The sequence below is a fragment of the Balaenoptera physalus genome (assembly GCF_965194825.1).
Source record: "Balaenoptera physalus genome assembly, contig: SUPER_1_unloc_10, whole genome shotgun sequence".
In the NCBI taxonomy this organism is placed as follows: Eukaryota; Metazoa; Chordata; class Mammalia; order Artiodactyla; family Balaenopteridae; genus Balaenoptera; species Balaenoptera physalus.
The window spans coordinates 474480-492619 of NW_028126589.1; positions in this window are offsets into that span (position 1 = coordinate 474480).

Consider the following 18140-nt stretch of genomic DNA (forward strand, 5'->3'; position numbering starts at 1 on the left):
GTCAAAAGGGTATGACAAATATCCTATGATATCATTTATACATGTTATCCTAAGATTGCTACCAATGAACATATTTCCACTGAAAAAGACACTCACAGACTTATCAAATAAACTAATGGTTAGCCAAAATGAAAGGTGGGGGGATGGGTAAATTAGGACTATGGGGTTAACATACATATACTAATATAAGTTAAATGTATATAAACATATAACATATAAATGATATGAATTATATAATCACCAATACCTTCAAAATATACATTCTGTAATCACATACATGGTAACAGGATCCGAAGATGAACAGACATATGTATGAATCATTGAACAGATTCTGTACAGCCAGACAATCAAAACACTCTAATCAAATTTACTCCGATAAAAAATACAAATTAAATTTAAAAAACAAACATAAGTAAGGAGACATAAACTTCTGGGGGCTTGTCCCAGCACATTGCACTCTAATTTAAAAGCTCGGAACACTACCTCCAGGAAGACTCTGTTGTCCTAGTAACAAGACTTGAGAACGTAATAATGCTGCCGCCTTGTGGCTGTCTCCAAAAACAGCACCTTTAAACCCAGTGCCAATGGTTGCTTATATAGTCACAAGGACTGCACGGTTGTAAATGACACAGGCACTCAAAAAATGCCCTGGGGTAGGGAATAGGCAAGAAAATTCAACACATAAGAAACTTTTCAAGAAATCAATAAGAGGAGGGAAGTTGTACTCACTCTTTTGAAAAAAAAGGAAAAGAAAAAATAGGACATGCCTAAAGCTCAGCATAAGGAATTATTAGCCACATGCGTATCCAACCTCCAAAAAGGTTTCAGCTCACACCAGTCATGACCATCAGCAAAAAGTCTACAAACTATAAATGCTGAAGGGGTTTTAGAGAAGTGTGTACCTTCTAGCTGCTGGTGGGATATAAAGTCGTAACAGCACTAATGCAAACTGAATCGAGCTGCTTGAAAACGTAAAAATTGAGCTACCATATGATGCGGCAGGGCACCTTTTGGGCCTATAACCTAAGACCACCAGAATCGGAAAGACAGAGGCAGGCAAATGTGCACTGCAACAATACTGAAATAGCAAAGACATGGAAGCAAAAAAAAGGTCCATAAACAGGTGAATGGACAAAGAAGAAGTGGTATATGGACAGAATGGAAGAGTAGCCTCGGGAAAAAAATGAACAATGCCGTTTTCAGGAGTAGAGTTGAGACTAGAAATAATCATATAAGGTTAAGTAAGACAAAAGGGTATGACAAATATCCTATGATATTATTTATACAAGTTTTCCTAAGATTGCTACCAATGAACATATTTCCACAGAAAAAGACACTCACAGACTTATCAAATAAACTAATGGTTAGCCAAAATGAAAGGTGGGAGGATGGGTAAATTAGGACTATGGGGTTAACATACATATACTAATGTAAGTTAAATGTATATAAACATATAACATATAAACGATATGAATTATATATTCACCAATACCTTCAAAATATACATTCTGTAATCACATACATGGTAACAGGATCCGAAGATGAACAGACATATGTGTGAATCATTGAGCAGATTCTGTACAGCCAGACAATCAAAACACTCTAATCAAATTTACTCCGATAAGAAAGACAAATTAAATTTAAAAAACAAACATAAGTAAGGAGACATAAACGTCTGGGGGCTTGTCCCAGCACATTGCACTCTAATTTACAAGCTCGGAACACTACCTCCAGGAAGACTCTGTTGTCCTAGTAACAAGACTTGAGAACGTAATAATGCTGCCGCCTTGTGGCTGTCTCCCAAAACAGCAGCTTTAAACCCAGTGACAATGGTTGCTTATATAGTCACAAGGACTGCAGGGCTGTAAATGACACAGGCCCTCAAAAATTGCCCTGGGGTAGGGAATAGGCAAGAAAATCCAACACATGAGAAATTTTTCAAGAAGTCAATAAGAGGAGGGGAGTTGTACTCACTCTTTAAAAAAAAAAAGGAAAAGAAAAAAAAGGACATGCCTAAAGCTCAGTATAAGGAATTATTAGCCACATACAAATTCAAATTCAAAAAGGTTTCAGCTCACACCAGTCATGACCATCAGCAAAATGTCTACAAACTATAAATGCTGAAGGGGTTTTAGAGATCTGTGTACCTTCTAGCTGCTGGTGGGATGTAAAGTGGCAACAGCACTAACGCAAACTGAATGGAGAGGCTTGAAAAGGTAAAAATTGAGCTACCATATGATGCGGCAGGGCACCTTTTGGGCCTATAACCTAAGACCACCAGAATCGGAAAGACAGAGGCAGGCAAATGTGCATTGCAACAATATTGAAATAGCCAAGATATGGAAGCAAAAAAAAGGTCCATAAACAGGTGAATGGACAAAGAAGAAGTGGTATATGGACAGAATGGAATAGTAGCCTCGGGAAAAAAATGAACAATGCCGTTTTCAGGACTAGAGTTGAGACTAGAAATAATCATATAAGGTTAAGTAAGACAAAAGGGTATTACAAATATCCTATGATATTATTTATACAAGTTTTCCTAAGATTGCTACCAATGAACATATTTCCACAGAAAAAGACACTCACAGACTTATCAAATAAACTAATGGTTAGCCAAAATGAAAGGTGGGAGGATGGGTAAATTAGGACTATGGGGTTAACATACATATACTAATGTAAGTTAAATGTATATAAACATATAACATATAAATGATATGAATTATATATTCACCAATACCTTCAAAATATACATTCTGTAATCACATACATGCTAACAGGATCCGAAGATGAACAGACATATGTGTGAATCATTGAGCAGATTCTGTACAGCCAGACAATCAAAACACTCTAATCAAATTTACTCCGATAAGAAAGACAAATTAAATTTAAAAAACAAGCATAAGTAAGGAGACATAAACTTCTGGGGGCTTGTCCCAGCACATTGCACTCTAATTTACAAGCTCGGAACACTACCTCCAGGAAGACTCTGTTGTCCTAGTAACAAGACTTGAGAACGTAATAATGCTGCCGCCTTGTGGCTGTCTCCCAAAACAGCAGCTTTAAACCCAATGACAATGGTTGCTTATATAGTCACAAGGACTGCAGGGCTGTAAATGACACAGGCCCTCAAAAATTGCCCTGGGGTAGGGAATAGGCAAGAAAATCCAACACATGAGAAATTTTTCAAGAAGTCAATAAGAGGAGGGGAGTTGTACTCACTCTTTAAAAAAAAAAAGGAAAAGAAAAAAAAAGACATGCCTAAAGCTTAGTATAAGGAATTATTAGCCACATACAAATTCAAATTCAAGAAGGTTTCAGCTCACACCAGTCATTACCATCAGCAAAATGTCTACAAACTATAAATGCTGAAGGGGTTTTAGAGATCTGTGTACCTTCTAGCTGCTGGTGGGATGTAAAGTGGAAACAGCACTAACGCAAACTGAATCGAGCTGCTTGAAAAGGTAAAAATTGAGCTACCAAATGATGCGGCAGGGCACATTTTGGGCCTATAACCTAAGACCACCAAAATTGGAAAGACAGAGGCAGGCAAATATGCACTGCAACAATACTGAAATGGCCAAGATATGGAAGCAAAAAAAAGGTCCATAAACAGATGAATGGACAAAGAAGAAGTGGTATACGGACAGAATGGAATAGTAGCCTCGGGAGAAAAATGAACAATGCTGTTTTCAGGACTACAGTTGAGCCTAGAAAAAATCATATAAGGTTAAGTAAGTCAAAAGGGTATGACAAATATCCTATGATATCATTTATACAAGTTTTCTTAAGATTGCTACCAATGAACATATTTCCACAGAAAAAGACACTCACAGACTTATCAAATAAACTAATGGTTAGCCAAAATGAAAGGTGGGGGGATGGGTAAGTTAGGACTATGGGGTTAACATACATATACTAATGTAAGTTAAATGTATATAAACATATAACATATAAACGATATGAATTATATAATCACCAATACCTTCAAAATATATATTCTGTGATCACATACATGGTAACAGGATCCGAAGATGAACAGACATATGTATGAATCATTGAGCAGATTCTGTACAGCCAGACAATCAAAACACTCTAATCAAATTTACTCCGATAAAAAATACAAATTAAATTTAAAAAACAAACATAAGTAAGGAGACATAAACTTCTGGGGGCTTGTCCCAGCACATTGCACTCTAATTTAAAAGCTCTGAACACTACCCCAAGGAAGACTCTGTTCTCCTAGTAACAAGACTTGAGAACGCAATAATGCTGCCGCCTTGTGGCTGCTTCCCACAACAGCACTTTAAACCCAGTGCCAATGATTGCTTATATAGTCACAAGGACTGCAGGGCTGTAAATGACACAAGCCCTCAAAATATGCCCTGGGGTAGGGAATTGGCAAGAACATTCAACACATGAGAAATTTCCAAGAAGTCAATAAGAGGAGGGAAGTTGTACTCACTCTTTAAAAAAAAAAGGAAAAGAAAAAAAAGGACATGCCTAAAGCTTAGTATAAGGAATTATTAGCCACATACAAATTCAAATTCAAAAAGGTTTCAGCTCACACCAGTCATTACCATCAGCAAAATGTCTACAAACTATAAATGCTGAAGGGGTTTTAGAGATCTGTGTACCTTCTAGCTGCTGGTGGGATGTAAAGTGGTAACAGCAGTAACGCAAACTGAATCGAGCTGCTTGAAAAGGTAAAAATTGAGTTACCATATGGTGCGGCAGGGCACCTTTTGGGCCTATAACCTAAGACCACCAGATTCGGAAAGAGAGAGGCAGGCAAATGTGCATTGCAACAATATTGAAATAGCCAAGACATGGAAGCAAAAAAAAAGGTCCATAAACAGATGAATGGACAAAGACGAAGTGGGATACGTACCAAATGGAATAGTAGCCTCGGGAAAAAAATGAACAATGCCGTTTTCAGGACTACAGTTGAGCCTAGAAATAATCATATAAGGTTAAGTAAGTCAAAAGGGTATGACAAATATCCTATGACATCATTTATACATGTTATCCTAAGATTGCTACCAATGAACATATTTCCACAGAAAAAGACACTCACAGACTTATCAAATAAACTAATGGCTAGCCAAAATGAAAGGTGGGAGGATGGGTAAATTAGGACTATGGGGTTAACATACATATACTAATGTATGTTAAATGTATATAAACATATAACATATGAACTATATAAATTATATAATCACCAATACCTTTAAAATATACATTCTGTAATCACATACATGCTAACAGGTTCGAAGATGAACAGACATATGTATGAATCATTGAGCAGATTCTGTACAGCCAGAAAACCACAACACTCTAATCAAATTTACTCCGATAAGAAATAGAAATTAAATTTAAAAAACAAACATAAGTTAGGAGACATAAACTTCTGGGGGCTTGTCCCAGGACATTGCACTCTAATTTACAGGCTCGGAACACTACCTCCAGGAAGACTGTGTTGTCCTAGTAACAAGACTTGAGAACGTAATAATGCTGCCGCCTTGTGGCTGCTTCCCACAACAGTAGCTTTAAACCCAGTACCAATGGTTGCTTATATAGTCACAAGGACTGCAGGGCTGTAAAAGACACAGGCCCTCAAAAAATGCCCTGGTGTAGGGAATAGGCAAGGAAATTCAACACATGAGAAATTTTCAAGAAGTCAATAAGAGTACGGAAGTTGTACTCACTCTAAAAAAAAAGGAAAAGAAAAAAAGGACATGCCTAAAGCTCAGCATAAGGAATTATGAGCCACATGTGTATCCAACCTCCAAAAAGGTTTCAGCTCACACCAGTCATGACCATCAGCAAAAAGTCTACAAACTATAAATGCTGAAGGGGTTTTAGAGAACTGTGTACCTTCTAGCTGCTGTTTGGATGTAAAGTGGTAACAGCAGTAACGCAAACTGAACTGAGCTGCTTGAAAAGGTAAACATTGAGCTACCATATGATGCGGCAGGGCACCTTTTGGGCCTATAACCTAAGACCACCGGATTCGGAAAGACAGGGGCAGGCAAATGTGCACTGCAACAATATTGAAATAGCCAAGACATGGAAGCAAAAAAAAGGTCCATAAACAGATGAAAGGACAAAGACGAAATGGTATACGTACCAAATGGAATAGTAGCCTCTGGAAAAAAATGAACAATGCCGTTTTCAGGACTAGAGTTGAGCCTAGAAATAATCATATAAGGTTAAGTAAGTCAAAAGGGTATGACAAATATCCTATGAAATCATTTATACATGTTATCCTAAGATTGCTACCAATGAACATATTTCCACTGAAAAAGACACTCACAGACTTATCAAATAAACTAATGGTTAGCCAAAATGAAAGGTGGGGGGATGGGTAAATTAGGACTATGGGGTTAAGATACATATACTAATATAAGTTAAATGTATATAAACATATAACATATAAATGATATGAATTATATAATCACCAATACCTTCAAAATATACATTCTGTAATCACATACATGGTAACAGGATCCGAAGATGAACAGACATATGTATGATTCATTGAACAGATTCTGTACAGCCAGACAATCAAAACACTCTAATCAAATTTACTCCGATAAAAAATACAAATTAAATTTAAAAAACAAACATAAGTAAGGAGACATAAACTTCTGGGGGCTTGTCCCAGCACATTGCACTCTAATTTAAAAGCTCGGAACACTACCTCCAGGAAGACTCTGTTGTCCTAGTAACAAGACTTGAGAACGTAATAATGCTGCCGCCTTGTGGCTGTCTCCAAAAACAGCACCTTTAAACCCAGTGCCAATGGTTGCTTATATAGTCACAAGGACTGCACGGTTGTAAATGACACAGGCACTCAAAAAATGCCCTGGGGTAGGGAATAGGCAAGAAAATTCAACACATAAGAAACTTTTCAAGAAATCAATAAGAGGAGGGAAGTTGTACTCACTCTTTTTAAAAAAAAGGAAAAGAAAAAATAGGACATGCCTAAAGCTCAGCATAAGGAATTATTAGCCACATGCGTATCCAACCTCCAAAAAGGTTTCAGCTCACACCAGTCATTACCATCAGCAAAATGTCTACAAACTATAAATGCTGAAGGGGTTTTAGAGATCTGTGTACCTTCTAGCTGCTGGTGGGATGTAAAGTGGAAACAGCACTAACGCAAACTGAATCGAGCTGCTTGAAAAGGTAAAAATTGAGCTACCAAATGATGCGGCAGGGCACCTTTTGGGCCTATAACCTAAGACCACCAAAATTGGAAAGACAGAGGCAGGCAAATATGCACTGCAACAATACTGAAATAGCCAAGATATGGAAGCAAAAAAAAGGTCCATAAACAGATGAATGGACAAAGAAGAAGTGGTATACGGACAGAATGGAATAGTAGCCTCGGGAGAAAAATGAACAATGCTGTTTTCAGGACTACAGTTGAGCCTAGAAAAAATCATATAAGGTTAAGTAAGTCAAAAGGGTATGACAAATATCCTATGATATCATTTATACAAGTTTTCTTAAGATTGCTACCAATGAACATATTTCCACAGAAAAAGACACTCACAGACTTATCAAATAAACTAATGGTTAGCCAAAATGAAAGGTGGGGGGATGGGTAAGTTAGGACTATGGGGTTAACATACATATACTAATGTAAGTTAAATGTATATAAACATATAACATATAAACGATATGAATTATATAATCACCAATACCTTCAAAATATATATTCTGTGATCACATACATGGTAACAGGATCCGAAGATGAACAGACATATGTATGAATCATTGAGCAGATTCTGTACAGCCAGACAATCAAAACACTCTAATCAAATTTACTCCGATAAGAAATAGAAATTAAATTTTAAAAAGAAAACATAAGTTAGGAGACATAAACTTCTGGGGGCTTGTCCCAGCATATTGCACTCTAATTTACAAGCTCAGAACACTACCTCCAGTAATACTCTGTTCTCCTAGTAACAAGACTTGAGAACACAATAATGCTGCCGCCTTGTGGCTGCTTCCCACAACAGCACTTTAAACCCAGTGCCAATGATTGCTTATATAGTCACAAGGACTGCAGGGCTGTAAATGACACAAGCCCTCAAAATATGCCCTGGGGTAGGGAATTGGCAAGAACATTCAACACATGAGAAATTTCCAAGAAGTCAATAAGAGGAGGGAAGTTGTACTCACTCTTTAAAAAAAAAAGGAAAAGAAAAAAAAGGACATGCCTAAAGCTTAGTATAAGGAATTATTAGCCACATACAAATTCAAATTCAAAAAGATTTCAGCTCACACCAGTCATTACCATCAGCAAAATGTCTACAAACTATAAATGCTGAAGGGGTTTTAGAGATCTGTGTACCTTCTAGCTGCTGGTGGGATGTAAAGTGGAAACAGCACTAACGCAAACTGAATCGAGCTGCTTGAAAAGGTAAAAATTGAGCTACCAAATGATGCGGCAGGGCACCTTTTGGGCCTATAACCTAAGACCACCAAAATTGGAAAGACAGAGGCAGGCAAGTATGCACTGCAACAATACTGAAATAGCCAAGATATGGAAGCAAAAAAAAGGTCCATAAACAGATGAATGGACAAAGAAGAAGTGGTATACGGACAGAATGGAATAGTAGCCTTGGGAGAAAAATGAACAATGCTGTTTTCAGGACTACAGTTGAGGCTAGAAAAAATCATATAATGTTAAGTAAGTCAAAAGGGTATGACAAATATCCTATGATATCATTTATACAAGTTTTCTTAAGATTGCTACCAATGAACATATTTCCACAGAAAAAGACACTCACAGACTTATCAAATAAACTAATGGTTAGCCAAAATGAAAGGTGGGGGGATGGGTAAGTTAGGACTATGGGGTTAACATACATATACTAATGTAAGTTAAATGTATATAAACATATAACATATAAACGATATGAATTATATAATCACCAATACCTTCAAAATATATATTCTGTGATCACATACTTGATAACAGGTTCCGAAGATGAACAGATATATGTATGAATCATTGAGCAGATTCTGTACAGCCAATCAAAACACTCTAATCAAATTTACTCCGATAAGAAATAGAAATTAAATTTAAAAAGCAAACATAAGTTAGGAGACATAAACTTCTGGGGGCTTGTCCCAGCACATTCCACTCTAATTTACAACCTTGGAAAACTACCTCCAGGAAGACTCTGTTGCCCTAGTAACAAGAGTTGAGAACGTAATAATGCTGCCGCCTTGTGGCTGTTTCCCACAACAGCAGCTTTAAACCCAGTGCCAAAGGTTGCTTAATAGTCACAAGGACTGAAGGGCTCTAAATGACACCTGCCTTCAAAAAATGCCCTGGGGTAGGGAATAGGCAAAAAAATTCATCACATGAGAAACTTTTCAAGAAGTCAATAAGAGGAGGGAAGTTGTACTCACTCTTTAAAACAAAAGGAAAAGAAAAAAATGACATGCCTAAAGCTCAGTGTAAGGAATTATTAGCCACATGCAAATTCAAATTCAAAAAGGTTTCAGGTAACACCACTCATGACCATCATCAAAAAGTCTACAAACTATAAATGCTGAAGGGGTTTTAGAGGAATGTGTACCTTCTAGCTGCTGGTGGGATGTAAAGAAGTAATACCACTAATGCAAACTGAATGGAGCTGCTTGAAAAGGTAAAAATTGAGTTACCATACGATGCGGCAGGGCACCTTTTGGGCCTATAACCTAAGACCACCAGAATCGGAAAGACAGAGGCAGGCAAATGTGCACTGCAACAATACTGAAATAGCCAAGACATGGAAGCAAAAAAAGGTCCATAAACAGATGAATGGACAAAGACGAAATGGTATACGTACCAAATGGAATAGTAGCCTCTGGAAAAAAATGAACAATGCTGTTTTCAGGACTAGAGTTGAGCCTAGAAATAATCATATAAGGTTAAGTAAGTCAAAAGGGTATGAAATATCCTATGATATCATTTATACATGTTATCCTAAGATTGCTACCAATGAACATATTTCCACAGAAAAAGAAACTCACAGACTTATCATATAAACTAATGGTTAGCCAAAATGAAAGGTGGGAGGATGGGTAAATTAGGACTATGGGGTTAACATACATATACTAATGTATGTTAAATGTATATAAACATATAACATATAAATGATATGAATTATATATTCACCAATACCTTTAAAATATACATTCTGTAATCACATACATGGTAACAGGATCCGAAGATGAACAGACATATGTATGAATCATTGAGCAGATTCTGTACAGCCAGAAAACCACAACACTCTAATCAAATTTACTCCGATAAGAAATAGAAATTAAATTTAAAAAACAAACATAAGTTAGGAGACATAAACTTCTGGGGGCTTGTCCCAGGACATTGCACTCTAATTTACAGGCTCGGAACACTACCTCCAGGAAGACTGTGTTGTCCTAGTAACAAGACTTGAGAACGTAATAATGCTGCCGCCTTGTGGCTGCTTCCCACAACAGTAGCTTTAAACCCAGTACCAATGGTTGCTTATATAGTCACAAGGACTGCAGGGCTGTAAAAGACACAGGCCCTCAAAAAATGCCCTGGAGTAGGGAATAGGCAAGGAAATTCAACACATGAGAAATTTTCAAGAAGTCAATAAGAGTACGGAAGTTGTACTCACTCTAAAAAAAAAGTAAAAGAAAAAAAGGACATGCCTAAAGCTCAGCATAAGGAATTATTAGCCACATGTGTATCCAACCTCCAAAAAGGTTTCAGCTCACAACAGTCATGACCATCAGCAAAAAGTCTACAAACTATAAATGCTGAAGGGGTTTTAGAGAACTGTGTACCTTCTAGCTGCTGTTTGGATGTAAAGTGGTAACAGCAGTAACGCAAACTGAATTGAGCTGCTTGAAAAGGTAAACATTGAGCTACCATATGATGCGGTAGGGCACCTTTTGGGCCTATAACCTAAGACCACCGGATTCGGAAAGACAGAGGCAGGCAAATGTGCGCTGCAACAATATTGAAATAGCCAAGACATGGAAGCAAAAAAAAGGTCCATAAACAGATGAAAGGACAAAGACGAAATGGTATACGTACCAAATGGAATAGTAGCCTCTGGAAAAAAATGAACAATGCCGTTTTCAGGACTAGAGTTGAGCCTAGAAATAATCATATAAGGTTAAGTAAGTCAAAAGGGTATGACAAATATCCTATGATATCATTTATACATGTTATCCTAAGATTGCTACCAATGAACATATTTCCACTGAAAAAGACACTCACAGACTTATCAAATAAACTAATGGTTAGCCAAAATGAAAGGTGGGGGGATGGGTAAATTAGGACTATGGGGTTAACATACATATACTAATATAAGTTAAATGTATATAAACATATAACATATAAATGATATGAATTATATAATCACCAATACCTTCAAAATATACATTCTGTAATCACATACATGGTAACAGGATCCGAAGATGAACAGACATATGTATGAATCATTGAACAGATTCTGTACAGCCAGACAATAAAAACACTCTAATCAAATTTACTCCGATAAAAAATACAAATTAAATTTAAAAAACAAACATAAGTAAGGAGACATAAACTTCTGGGGGCTTGTCCCAGCACATTGCACTCTAATTTAAAAGCTCGGAACACTACCTCCAGGAAGACTCTGTTGTCCTAGTAACAAGACTTGAGAACGTAATAATGCTGCCGCCTTGTGGCTGTCTCCAAAAACAGCACCTTTAAACCCAGTGCCAATGGTAGCTTATATAGTCACAAGGACTGCACGGTTGTAAATGACACAGGCACTCAAAAAATGCCCTGGGGTAGGGAATAGGCAAGAAAATTCAACACATAAGAAACTTTTCAAGAAATCAATAAGAGGAGGGAAGTTGTACTCACTCTTTTGAAAAAAAAGGAAAAGAAAAAATAGGACATGCCTAAAGCTCAGCATAAGGAATTATTAGCCACATGCGTATCCAACCTCCAAAAAGGTTTCAGCTCACACCAGTCATGACCATCAGCAAAAAGTCTACAAACTATAAATGCTGAAGGGGTTTTAGAGAAGTGTGTACCTTCTAGCTGCTGGTGGGATATAAAGTCGTAACAGCACTAATGCAAACTGAATCGAGCTGCTTGAAAACGTAAAAATTGAGCTACCATATGATGCGGCAGGGCACCTTTTGGGCCTATACCCTAAGACCACCAGAATCGGAAAGACAGAGGCAGGCAAATGTGCACTGCAACAATACTGAAATAGCAAAGACATGGAAGCAAAAAAAAGGTCCATAAACAGGTGAATGGACAAAGAAGAAGTGGTATATGGACAGAATGGAAGAGTAGCCTCGGGAAAAAAATGAACAATGCCGTTTTCAGGACTAGAGTTGAGACTAGAAATAATCATATAAGGTTAAGTAAGACAAAAGGGTATTACAAATATCCTATGATATTATTTATACAAGTTTTCCTAAGATTGCTACCAATGAACATATTTCCACAGAAAAAGACACTCACAGACTTATCAAATAAACTAATGGTTAGCCAAAATGAAAGGTGGGAGGATGGGTAAATTAGGACTATGGGGTTAACATACATATACTAATGTAAGTTAAATGTATATAAACATATAACATATAAATGATATGAATTATATATTCACCAATACCTTCAAAATATACATTCTGTAATCACATACATGGTAACAGGATCCGAAGATGAACAGACATATGTGTGAATCATTGAGCAGATTCTGTACAGCCAGACAATCAAAACACTCTAATCAAATTTACTCCGATAAGAAAGACAAATTAAATTTAAAAAACAAACATAAGTAAGGAGACATAAACTTCTGGGGGCTTGTCCCAGCACATTGCACTCTAATTTACAAGCTCGGAACACTACCTCCAGGAAGACTCTGTTGTCCTAGTAACAAGACTTGAGAACGTAATAATGCTGCCGCCTTGTGGCTGTCTCCCAAAACAGCAGCTTTAAACCCAGTGACAATGGTTGCTTATATAGTCACAAGGACTGCAGGGCTGTAAATGACACAGGCCCTCAAAAATTGCCCTGGGGTAGGGAATAGGCAAGAAAATCCAACACATGAGAAATTTTTCAAGAAGTCAATAAGAGGAGGGGAGTTGTACTCACTCTTTAAAAAAAAAAAGGAAAAGAAAAAAAAGGACATGCCTAAAGCTCAGTATAAGGAATTATTAGCCACATACAAATTCAAATTCAAAAAGGTTTCAGCTCACACCAGTCATTACCATCAGCAAAATGTCTACAAACTATAAATGCTGAAGGGGTTTTAGAGATCTGTGTACCTTCTAGCTGCTGGTGGGATGTAAAGTGGCAACAGCACTAACGCAAACTGAATGGAGCTGCTTGAAAAGTTAAAAATTGAGCTACCATATGATGCGGCAGGTCACCTTTTGGGCCTATAACCTAAGACCACCAGATTCGGAAAGAGAGAGGCAGGCAAATGTGCATTGCAACAATATTGAAATAGCCAAGACATGGAAGCAAAAAAAAGGTCCATAAACAGATGAATGGACAAAGACGAAGTGGGATACGTACCAAATGGAATAGTAGCCTCGGGAAAAAAATGAACAATGCCGTTTTCAGGACTACAGTTGAGCCTAGAAATAATCATATAAGGTTAAGTAAGTCAAAAGGGTATGACAAATATCCTAGGACATCATTTATACATGTTATCCTAAGATTGCTACCAATGAACATATTTCCACAGAAAAAGACACTCACAGACTTATCAAATAAACTAATGGCTAGCCAAAACGAAAGGTGGGAGGATGGGTAAATTAGGACTATGGGGTTAAAATACATATACTAATGTATGTTAAATGTATATAAACCTATAACATATGAAATATATAAATTATATAATCACCAATACCTTTAAAATATACATTCTGTAATCACATACATGCTAACAGGTTCGAAGATGAACAGACATATGTATGAATCATTGAGCAGATTCTGTACAGCCAGAAAACCACAACACTCTAATCAAATTTACTCCGATAAGAAATAGAAATTAAATTTAAAAAAAAAACATAAGTTAGGAGACATAAACTTCTGGGGGCTTGTCCCAGCATATTGCACTCTAATTTACAAGCTCAGAACACTACCTCCAGGAAGACTCTGTTCTCCTAGTAACAAGACTTGAGAACGCAATAATGCTGCCGCCTTGTGGCTGCTTCCCACAACAGTAGCTTTAAACCCAGTGCCAATGGTTGCTTATATAGTCACAAGGACTGCAGGGCTTTAAAAGACACAAGCCCTCAAAATATGCCCTGGGGTAGGGAATTGGCAAGAACATTCAACACATGAGAAATTTCCAAGAAGTCAATAAGAGGAGGGAAGTTGTACTCACTCTTTAAAAAAAAAAGGAAAAGAAAAAAAGGACATGCCTAAAGCTCAGTATAAGGAATTATTAGCCACATGCAAATTCAAATTCAAAAAGGTTTCAGCTCACTCCAGTCATGACCATCAGCAAAAAGTCTACAAACAATAAATGCTGAAGGGGTTTTAGAGAAGTGTGTACCTTCTAGCTGCTGGTGGGATGTAAAGTGGTAACAACAGTAACGCAAACTGAATCGAGCTGCTTGAAAAGGTAAAAATTGAGTTACCATATGGTGCGGCAGGGCACCTTTTGGGCCTATAACCTAAGACCACCAGATTCGGAAAGAGAGAGGCAGGCAAATGTGCATTGCAACAATATTGAAATAGCCAAGACATGGAAGCAAAAAAAAAGGTCCATAAACAGATGAATGGACAAAGACGAAGTGGGATACGTACCAAATGGAATAGTAGCCTCGGGAAAAAAATGAACAATGCCGTTTTCAGGACTACAGTTGAGCCTAGAAATAATCATATAAGGTTAAGTAAGTCAAAAGGGTATGACAAATATCCTATGACATCATTTATACATGTTATCCTAAGATTGCTACCAATGAACATATTTCCACAGAAAAAGACACTCACAGACTTATCAAATAAACTAATGGCTAGCCAAAATGAAAGGTGGGAGGATGGGTAAATTAGGACTATGGGGTTAACATACATATACTAATGTATGTTAAATGTATATAAACATATAACATATGAACTATATAAATTATATAATCACCAATACATTTAAAATATACATTCTGTAATCACATACATGCTAACAGGTTCGAAGATGAACAGACATATGTATGAATCATTGAGCAGATTCTGTACAGCCAGAAAACCACAACACTCTAATCAAATTTACTCCGATAAGAAATAGAAATTAAATTTAAAAAACAAACATAAGTTAGGAGACATAAACTTCTGGGGGCTTGTCCCAGCACATTGCACTCTAATTTACAAGCTCGGAACACTACCTCCAGGAAGACTGTGTTCTCCTAGTAACAAGACTTGAGAACGTAATAATGCTGCCGCCTTGTGGCTGCTTCCCACAACAGTAGCTTTAAACCCAGTGCCAATGGTTGCTTATATAGTCACAAGGACTGCAGGGCTGTAAAAGACACAGGCCCTCAAAAAATGCCCTGGGGTATGGAATTGGCAAGAAAATTCAACACATGAGAAATTTTCAAGAAGTCAATAAGAGGAGGGAAGTTGTAGTCACTCTTTAAAAAAAAAGGAAAAGAAAAAAAGGACATGCCTAAAGCTCAGCATAAGGAATTATTAGCCACATGCGTATCCAACCTCCAAAAAGGTTTCAGCTCACACCAGTCATGACCATCAGCAAAAAGTCTACAAACTATAAATGCTGAAGGGGTTTTAGAGAACTGTGTACCTTCTAGCTGCTGGGGGGATGTAAAGTGGTAACAGCAGTAACGCAAACTGAATCGAGCTGCTTGAAAAGGTAAACATTGAGCTACCATATGATGCGGCAGGGCACATTTTGGGCCTATAACCTAAGACAACTGGATTCGGAAAGACAGAGGCAGGCAAATGTGCACTGCAACAATATTGAAATAGCCAAGACATGGAAGCAAAAAAAAGGTCCATAAACAGATGAATGGACAAAGACGAAATGGTACACGTACCAAATGGAATAGAAGCCTCTGGAAAAAAATGAACAATGCCGTTTTCAGGACGAGAGTTGAGCCTAGAAATAATCATATAAGGTTAAGTAAGTCAAAAGGGTATGACAAATATCCTATGATATCATTAATACATGTTATCCTAAGATTGCTACCAATGAACATATTTCCACAGAAAAAGACACTCACAGACTTATCAAATAAACTAATGGTTAGCCAAAATGAAAGGTGGGAGGATGGGTAAATTAGGACAATGGGGTTAACATACATATACTAATGTATGTTAAATGTATATAAACATATAATATATAAACTATATAAATAATATAATCACCAATACCTTTAAAATATACATTCTGTAATCACATACATGCTAACAGGTTCTGAAGATGAACAGATATATGTATGAATCATTGAACAGATTCTGTACAGCCAGACAATCAAAACACTCTAATCAAATTTACTCCGATAAAAAATACAAATTAAATTTAAAAAACAAACATAAGTAAGGAGACATAAACTTCTGGGGGCTTGTCCCAGCACATTGCACTCTAATTTAAAAGCTCGGAACACTACCTCCAGGAAGACTCTGTTCTCCTAGTAACAAGACTTGAGAACGCAATAATGCTGCCGCCTTGTGGCTGCTTCCCACAACAGCACTTTAAACCCAGTGCCAATGATTGCTTATATAGTCATAAGGACTGCAGGGCTGTAAATGACACAAGCCCTCAAAATATGCCCTGGGGTAGGGAATTGGCAAGAACATTCAACACATGAGAAATTTCCAAGAAGTCAATAAGAGGAGGGAAGTTGTACTCACTCTTTAAAAAAAAAAGGAAAAGAAAAAAAAGGACATGCCTAAAGCTTAGTATAAGGAAATATTAGCCACATACAAATTCAAATTCAAAAAGGTTTCAGCTCACACCAGTCATTACCATCAGCAAAATGTCTACAAACTATAAATGCTGAAGGGGTTTTAGAGATCTGTGTACCTTCTAGCTGCTGGTGGGATGTAAAGTGGAAACAGCACTAACGCAAACTGAATCGAGCTGCTTGAAAAGGTAAAAATTGAGCTACCAAATGATGAGGCAGGGCACCTTTTGGGCCTATAACCTAAGACCACCAAAATTGGAAAGACAGAGGCAGGCAAATATGCACTGCAACAATACTGAAATAGCCAAGATATGGAAGCAAAAAAAAGGTCCATAAACAGATGAATGGACAAAGAAGAAGTGGTATACGGACAGAATGGAATAGTAGCCTCGGGAGAAAAATGAACAATGCTGTTTTCAGGACTACAGTTGAGCCTAGAAAAAATCATATAAGGTTAAGTAAGTCAAAAGGGTATGACAAATATCCTATGATATCATTTATACAAGTTTTCTTAAGATTGCTACCAATGAACATATTTCCACAGAAAAAGACACTCACAGACTTATCAAATAAACTAATGGCTAGCCAAAATGAAAGGTGGGAGGATGGGTAAATTAGGACTATGGGGTTAACATACATATACTAATGTATGTTAAATGTATATAAACATATAACATATGAACTATATAAATTATATAATCACCAATACCTTTAAAATATACATTCTGTAATCACATACATGCTAACAGGTTCGAAGATGAACAGACATATGTATGAATCATTGAGCAGATTCTGTACAGCCAGAAAACCACAACACTCTAATCAAATTTACTCCGATAAGAAATAGAAATTAAATTTAAAAAACAAACATAAGTTAGGAGACATAAACTTCTGGGGGCTTGTCCCAGCACATTGCACTCTAATTTACAAGCTCGGAACACTACCTCCAGGAAGACTGTGTTCTCCTAGTAACAAGACTTGAGAACGTAATAATGCTGCCGCCTTGTGGCTGCTTCCCACAACAGTAGCTTTAAACCCAGTGCCAATGGTTGCTTATATAGTCACAAGGACTGCAGGGCTGTAAAAGACACAGGCCCTCAAAAAATGCCCTGGGGTATGGAATTGGCAAGAAAATTCAACACATGAGAAATTTTCAAGAAGTCAATAAGAGGAGGGAAGTTGTAGTCACTCTTTAAAAAAAAAGGAAA